We start from the raw sequence: 8,804 nt of genomic DNA, 5'->3' as shown, positions 1-8,804 counted from the left end.
ACTGATGCATCCGGCTTCGCTGGCCCAGTACCACTCTTCCTTAAAATAAGAATTGAATGTTCAACAATTATTTTCTCTTGGGAAAAAAATGTCTCTATGCAATCGAGAAGCTGCCCTAAAATCTGGCTTTGAGGGGGAACTAACACGGACACAATCAGTGATAACTTAAGGTTTATTTTTTTCAAAATAGCAACAAATCTGTCTGCAATAAAACTGTAATTTTCTTTGGAACACAGACCAACATTAGATCTTCTCATCCTTTGACCTCTTCGCTTTACACTCAGGATTAAAGTGTGGCAAATAATTATTATATATAAAGAAACCAAATGTCCAGCATTAAATACATCTGTAATAACCTTCATAAATAACTTAAACACAGTTAAACATAATTAAATCTATGGTTTAAATACATGTATTCGTACGTTTACTCTGCGTCTCCTTGAACTGTCTCGGCCTTCACTGACACAATGCGTGGATGATAAATATCTGATCCAAGAGAAACGCGTGTGCGTGATGTCAACTATTGGTGCTAACACATCCCGTGGACCAGGATTATTTCTTTATATCCATTAATTAACTTTTAACCGCTGGGATCGCATACGGTTTTCTAGCATACAAACGTCCCATTGCGTTGACTCTTACTTTGAAAATCTACGTACTTCCGGTTTAGCGGCTACGCTTCGTATTTTCGTTTTATGGGCAAAACCCCAAAAGGGATTAACGGAGTAAAAAGTTGTGAGTTTGTCTCGTTTTTTGGTTCTAAACGAAAAACGAGAAAACGACTGTCCACTTACGTTTTACCGTTTTGGATTTAAAACGAAAAACGAGAAACGAGTGTTTTCGTTTTATGTAAAATAGACTATCAAAAGGCACACGGATCCTTTTACCGTAGCGCCCAGAATAGAGGTGCATTTTATTTTGAAATGCGGTCCACACGACCGCAGTCCCATACGCCTACTTTAATGTCGGTGAAAGATGCAGAACTGTTGCAGCCCGTCATTGGTGGAGTGGCTGCCGACGTCACGGTGTTTGGAGAAGACTCCCGCAATGTCCGCGTGTGGAGGAGACGCTGGGAGTGAGTCCTCTCCTCGGAACACAGCAGAAAACTGCCTTCAGTGACTTTCGCTCACGGGCTTACAGGAGGACAGCGCTGTTATTTCGTCATTCGGAACTACTGGAGCAAATGAGGAATCCATGAGCCAAGACAGATCTTGGTTCTCATAGAAATAAGGTAAAGTTCACACAATTAAAGCCAGTGGATCTGTATGGTCGGACCGGTATGCTTTCGAGGGAATGTACATCCATCGTTATAATTAATTCCTTATCAAAGACCGGTAAGACTGACGTACCTTTCTACCATCGACAGAAACTCTGCAACAAACAGACGATGTTGTGTTCATTGTGTACACATGATATGTATATCTCCATTCTGCTCGGTCTTCTGTGTAAGTTTTTCCTATACACCGATATGAGGGTCAGAGAACAGAGGATGTTGTATGTTTATAGATTGTAAACATATTATTTGGGGGCTACACAAAATGAAATTGAACTGAAGTGAAATGGACAAGTGTAAAGTATACATATAATATAAATCTAAAATAAAGTAAAGATATTTGATGCAGTGAAATAACTAATATGAACTATATATAAGTTACATAATTAAAACTGTATTTGGGTCAAAATGTAAGGAGCTAACGCTTACTTTAACACTGTTAAATCCCCTGAAAACATTACACAATATATATATATATACATATATAAATATATATATATATGTATGTATATATGAATATATATACACCTATATATATTTATATTTACAATACCCTCTATTAAAGGTGTTTCATCGTAATACTACAGGAAAAGTCTATAAAATAAATGTGTTTCTCTGTAAAATTCTTTTTTATGGTTATGGTTCATTTGAATTAAGTTATTTTACCTTAATTTGACGTTTTTTGTTTGGCAGCCGCCGCTGCCAGTCATTTGACCGTTATTTTATCTGATTTGAATGTAATTTAAGAGAACAGTAAAATTCTCTAGAATAATTACAGTATATCTTCCGTAAAAAAAATTGAAACCCTAACCCTAACCCTAATAATTTGTCATTATTAGCATAATACTTAAATTTACAGTTGGACTGTTAATTTACACATCTTTATTTTTACAGAGTTAATAAAAAAAACAGGAAAACTACTGTAAAAGTTATTTTCTGTAAAATCTTTTTTTACAGTGGACTCTTCATTCTTATTGCATTGCTTTGTCGACAGTTTGTCCCGTACGCCGCATCCAAAGTAGCCTGCCAAAGAGGCTGATGGATTTGTTGCTAAAAGTTGCTAATAGACGTTGTCAATTGTGTGATGACGACAATAACGTAAAACTGCGTCATTACATACAATACAAAATTACTTTACTCATGATTGACATTTGTACACTTAGATTTGTTTGCTCATTATCACATATTTGTATTTGTAGAAGTAATATAAACAATACATTTTACATGATCAGATATTTTTAACACAACATATTTTGAACTACACGTTACACATTATTGAAGAATTACATTTTTTTTATAAACTAGTAAACCTACACATTCTGAACAGTTATAGTCTATTTATAGTCTATTGGTAGTTAGTTAACATGTTACCAAACATCAACAATTATAGTTAAAAGCTAATAATAAGGTATGTATGCTATTTTATTGAACAAGCAACGCAATTTAAATAATGATGTGTGCACTAAGCATCGTCTTTCCACCTGTCTCCAGGCTGTTGTGCAGTTGACTGCTGCCTGTGCACGAGCTGAGCGCCTGCTGTTGGAGTCAGTCACAATGCCCCTTTGCAGCCAGTCACATGTTGTTTTTGTGTGATTTTGAGAGAAATTGCGTGCATTTCAGTATTTGGGTCACTTTACAAAAGTTGCTAAGAGTGCCAAATATATTTTTTTAAATAGTTAAAGTTGCTAGGTGCTGTTTGAAAATAAAGTTTCCAGGGTAGTCTGAAAAGTTGCTGAATCTAGCGACAAAGCTGCTAAGTTGGCAACACTGCTCGTTCCACTGGTTGTTGTAGTACTCCGGTGATAAGATACTACTCGTTTCTCCATTTTCTCAGTTAATGTACGCAGCTGTGCCCCTCTCGATGCTGAAAAAAAAAATGGCATTAACGCCACATGAAATTGTTGTCGCCGTTAATGGATTGCTACGTCAACGCATTTATAACACGCTTATAAGCCCTGAAAAGAACATAGCACTATCAGAGTGATACAGATATTTTTAATTCATGAGCAATTCACTATAATAAGCTGGGCGAGCCGTGTAGAAACAGCTGCTTGTGGCTCCCTCTCTCCTTGATGGTCCAGACATAAATGTCTGAGAAAATAATCTTCATTTAATGCACTTGAATGAAAAGCTCAAATGTTAGAGACTATAATTGGAGAAAGAGAGGCAACTCCTTTTTCAGCCCGAATGGTTGAATATATATCTTGTGGCACCCTGGGGCTGTTTTTGGCCTCTTCTCTGAAAATGGCATACCCATGATAAAAAGTGTAATAACTCTGTAACTACTTTGTCTATCCGGACAATTTCTACTCTGTTGGGATAAAGGGGAACCTCTGTGACTGATGAAAAAAAACTTGAGATTCGCCTGAAACAAAATTACTTACAACCCCATGAGTCCTATAAAACATGGAGATACCAGCCCAAAAGTACATCTACGAGATAGCCCAGTGTGTGGACAGTAGGAATGGAAAGTTTCATGTTGATAGAATATTTAACTACTCTAGAGGAGGCTTTTGTGCAGGCCTCACGGCTGATAAACGATAAGTCACAATCTGGATTTTTGTTCAAGCCCGGCTCTGATTGTTTACGCTTTTTCAACCACCTTTTCAACCACTTTTTAAACCACTTTTTCATTCGTCTTATCCTTTTGGATCCAACTAAGCCCTCGTGAAAATGAGCAAAGGCTTCCTTAGCCACTCAGAAGCCATAATGGGTAGAGCGTAAAATGACGCTCGAGAGTGCGGATTGGCTGAAAAAAAAGAACCCCAACCTCTAAAACCTGCGCGGAAAGCGCTAAAATTGCTTGAGGTGCACATACAATTGTATGGCGTTTTTTCCCCCCAAATGCAGATGGCTAGTGCAAAGTTTGTTTGGTGATAGTCAGAATTGCCACAATTATGATAACATGTTTTCTTAAAAATATTTATTTGTTATGACCAGAACTTGAAATTGTATCTGGCATTCAAATTAGTGTGCTTTTCTTTTCCTAATTTGGAATTTCTGGTCTACATGTCATTGGGGTTTATTTGTAATCTTAACCATGGGATTTTGCATTCCAACATAAAACAGTGTTTCAGATTATGCCAATGGTTCCCTTGTGGTTTCATTGCAGTTCTAAATAAAAAATGCACTTTGACACCTGAGAGGGGGTCTTTGGATAAAAATGAAACCAATAGAGACCTTAATGGGTCCAGAACTGGCACTTAATGGGTCCAGAACTGGCTCCTTCAAAGACTTTGATTCTAGTTATTAAATGTTTACACATTTAAACATGCGCCTAATGCATGTCCTAGCACTTTCATCAGAAAAATGTCAATCACGAAAATAAGAAGGATGTGGATTCACAACAATGGACACTTTCATCAGATGTAATATAGCAAGGTAAAACACTTGTGCAACAAAATCAAACCAACAATATTAATTAATAATATTGATAATAATGCTGTATTTTCCCTGTTATGACAGGTCTGAGCGTCATTCAATGTTCTAAGGACACTAGTGCTGAGCTTGAACATGTTTGTTGCTCCTAGTTTGAGAGTTATTGAAGTCGATTCCGTATATTATCCGTTTGGGTTTACGTTGTGGACTGACCTTTGCTGCTCCTTTACTCAGCACAGAAATTAGCCGTTGCACGCAACTCACACAGGGGGCGGCACGGTGGTGGTTAGCACTGTCGCCTCACAGCAAGAAGGTCCTGTGTTCAATTCCGCCCAGTGGCCTTTCTGTGTGGAGTCTGCATGTTCTCCCTGTGTCTGCGTGGGTTCTCTCCGGGTACTCCGGCTTCCTCCCACAGTCCAAAGACATGCACTGGGGATCAGGTTAATTGGGGACTTTAAATTGCCCGTAGATGTGTGAACCTGCGATTGGCTGGCGACCAATCCAGGATGTCGCCTGAAGTTGGCTGGGATAAGACTCCAGCCCCCCCCCCCCCCCCCACCCCGCGAACCTGTGTGCAGGATAAGCGGTTTGACGATGGATGGATGCAACTCACAGAACGTTGCAGAGTAAAAACGCTAATACACGCTTTACACACCTGGATTTGTGAATTTTCTGCCATTCTTCTGTGCATATCCTCTCGAGCTCTGTCAGGTTAGATGGGAACCGTTGGTGAATCTTCAGATCACAAAAAATAGATTAAAAACCTATAAGTAACCATGGACGGTCACCAGCATCACCAAGGTTGCCTGTTTTTTCCAAACATTTCCAAAAATCAGGGTCTTGATTTCTCACTGGCTCATGCATTCATTCTGAACAACACACGCCGCTACACCCTCGATTTACAACTTGGAACTGCCGCCCCCAACAGCAGACAGACAGCGCATGTTGGAAAAGCTGCTTGGCGTAGTAGCTTCGCTAGCAGTCATCCTTTGGTGGGGTTTCTGTAGTAGCTTCGCTAGCAGCGGTGCACTGACTGCCTGCTTCCTTTAGCATGGCCCGTTTATGCCGCTCTCCGATGTTTGAAATATCATTCAATGTTATGTTCTGCCTCCACCTTACTTACATTCTGCTCCTCCTGGGTCTTTGTTTGTCGTAACTCATGACATGCACTTTTCCATATGTAGCCAACAACGATTAAATCTACACTTCCCTGGCACAGTAGATGATTCCTGAGCTACTGTTTTTATGGCCACCGAACTTTTCAGTTAAGGTCCTGTAACAGATCCATGGGGATCTGGAATGATGCAAAATCTGGCAAGTTTGTTTGAATACTTTTTACGTGTGTCACACTCAGTGAGCTCCCGGCGTCCAGCTCGCTCGTCTGGCGGCTCCCTCCTCCCGCCGGATTGCTAGTGTTGACGAACTGACCGAAGAGCCGGTTAAATAACCCGATTCGTGTACCTGAACGGGGAGAATCGGGTGCCATACGTCAATGAACCGACTCACTCATTCGTGCCGGTGTTACGTGCCTACTGGTTTTTGAACCTACTGGTTTGTCTACGCGTGCGTGTTTGTTTTCCCCCTACAGCGGCAGATGTTGTCTGCCTCAGTCACCTGATTCGTCACACATTCGCAAACATATTGCTGAAAATGTTCAAAAGTCATCACATATCCATTGCAGCGATTACGATCGTATAAGTGAACTTAAGTGGCTGTGATGCACGATGACCGTCCAAACAGAATCACCCCTTTTGTCCAAATGTGTCGGTGGTGGAAAGCTGCAGCCTCGCGAAAAAGTATCGATACACATGTTTGGGAGTGTTCAACGATACGCCACCAAAACCAGTTGTCTTGGTTCCCTCTGAACCAAATGGTTTTCTAGCCACTGCCGATGTACAATTTGATGAGAAGTACAGGAAACAGCAGCGATATTCGTAAGGTCGATTGGCCGACGGCGTAGCGCGTCCGTCTTGTAACCTTTTGGCATTTTGCTCGCGGGGGATCGAATCCAGGTTGCGGCGATCTTTTAATAAATCTATTTTCTTCAATGTATTTCTTCATACGTGGCAGTGACGTAGTGCTCACTTATACGATCGTAATTGCTGCAATGGATATGTGATGACTTTTGAACATTTTCAGCAATATGCTTGCAAATGTGTGACGAATCAGGTGACTGAGGCAGACAACATCTGCCGCTGTAGGGGGAAAACAAACACGCACGCGTAGACAAACCAGTAGGTTCAAAAACCAGTAGGTACGTAACACCGGCGCTTCAGTGTGCTTGAGCGCGCGAGCGCTGTATGCTCCGTTGTCTGTAATCTGGTTTTTTTCTGTGTGTAGTAGGCTAATCTAGCTCATTAGCGTCTCCACTGGAGTGGTGGTAGAATCAATCAGGAATCGGGCTACCTTGATCGCGCACGACTGAACCTTAAGAGACTCCTGTACAGTTGGTGGCGGTATACTACAGAGATAGTCATCTACCAAGAAACAAAAGAAGAAGAAAAGAACCGTAACAACCGAGTTGTTGAAGTGTTGTGGAAGCACGGTTGCGGTGTGACCGAGAGAGCGACTCGGATTGTTCCCGGTGACTGTTGACTCAATTACTGAATGCTGTACTACTAACGTGGAGAGACAATCCCATGAGCCATTGTATGTATAAGTGCATCGAATAAAACGCTGTGATATAATTTTTCTATTTAATGTTTGTGTTTACAACTGAATTTAAGTACCGGGAGACAAACACTTGTGGTGGTGGATGTGCGGACACTACGGTCGGTCGACGGGGGGGTGGCGCGGACACTACGGCTCTGCCTAGCGGGCCGGGATCACGTTCTTGCCGGGGTTCGGACCTTCCTCACAGTTTTCTTTAATTAGGTCCAGCACCCCCCTCAGTGTCCCGCCAAACACCAGTTCAAAGGGAGAAAATCCCGTGGAGGCCTGGGGGACCTGCCGTACTGCAAACAACAGAAGATCAAGCCAGTTATCCAAATTACGTTCATCTTCGCTAATAAATTTACGGATAATGGACTTTAGAGTCTTATTCATATGTTCCACCAGCCCATCGGCCTGCGATTCAGTCCATTGACATCCCACAACTGAAATTTGCAGGCATATGGAATGTTAAAATACTGCAGGTAACAGTACAGGTGATACTCCAGGTCATATTGCAAGTAACAGCAGAGACAAGCAGAACAACCGAGCAACGCCGCAGGTGCCTAGCATCAGCTTCCCTCTCAAACAGACGTAATTTTAAATGTGAGCGTTTACAAGCATTACAAGAAAGAAGAAGTTTGCTAAATTGTTAATATGGACATAAACCTTTATATAGTTATTTTACATGATTTGAATGTAATTTAAGACAACAGTAAAATACTCTAGACTAATTAGTGTATTTCTACCGTAGAAAAATGTAAGAAAAAATGTAATTTGTTATCATTAGCATAATACGTAAATTTACAGTTGGACTGTTAATTTACAGATAACATCTTTATTTATAAAGTGTTGTACATAATTTTAATAAACACAAAAACTCTGTATAATCTGGATCTTTTTTTACAGTGTAGCTTTTGTACAAAACAAAAATATAAGTACATTTGAAAACGAAATAAATGTGACTTGGGGCCCATGCATGTTATTGGTTGATAAAGGAGGAAATATATATAATCAGAAATATAAACGATTGCGGCAAAGTATTAAGTAGTAAGAAGTACTGTTTTGCCAACAAAATTGCACAACTAACACATACACACACTTTTAGCAGTTGTGTTTTCCCAGAGTCTCTAGTGAGCCAACCAGAAGTGATGATAATTTTCTTCAGTTGAAAAATTCTTAGATATTTCAATATTTCATGCTACATCATGGACACATTCACTATTCCAATGTGTATTTTACAATCTCAGTATGTGAACCATTTTGGCATGTCATGGGATCCACTCAGTCAGTCAACTCTGAGTTATACACTATAATCAGCTTAAGCTCTACTTTATCAGGCTTCTTTAACATCCATTAGGTCAGCTGTAGGCCTTCCCTCATCAGCTTCAGCTGTTGTTTTGTCAGGCACAACCAAAAATCTCCAGTGGGAGAGAGCTACATTTGCCTACTTCTTCCTTTAAGAGTGCTTTAAACAGACAGACAAACAGATCAAATGTATGCT

General features: G+C 40.4%; 1 protein-coding gene across 2 annotated transcripts in view; it reads left to right on the top strand.

The window, feature by feature from the left end:
- Window positions 1-653: 653 nt before the first annotated feature.
- Window positions 654-8,804, top strand: part of megf10 (multiple EGF-like-domains 10) — a 62,068-nt gene continuing 53,917 nt past the window's right edge. For both annotated transcript variants that reach the window (XM_040198088.2, XM_040198087.2), the window contains exon 1: window positions 654-1,231. The gene's annotated coding sequence lies outside the window, so the exon portion shown is untranslated. The remainder of the gene's footprint in view (window positions 1,232-8,804) is intronic.

The sequence above is a fragment of the Gasterosteus aculeatus genome, chromosome 14, assembly GCF_964276395.1.
Source record: "Gasterosteus aculeatus chromosome 14, fGasAcu3.hap1.1, whole genome shotgun sequence".
In the NCBI taxonomy this organism is placed as follows: Eukaryota; Metazoa; Chordata; class Actinopteri; order Perciformes; family Gasterosteidae; genus Gasterosteus; species Gasterosteus aculeatus.
Note: the sequence above shows the minus strand (reverse complement) of the source record. Positions and strands in the feature narration are given on the sequence as shown.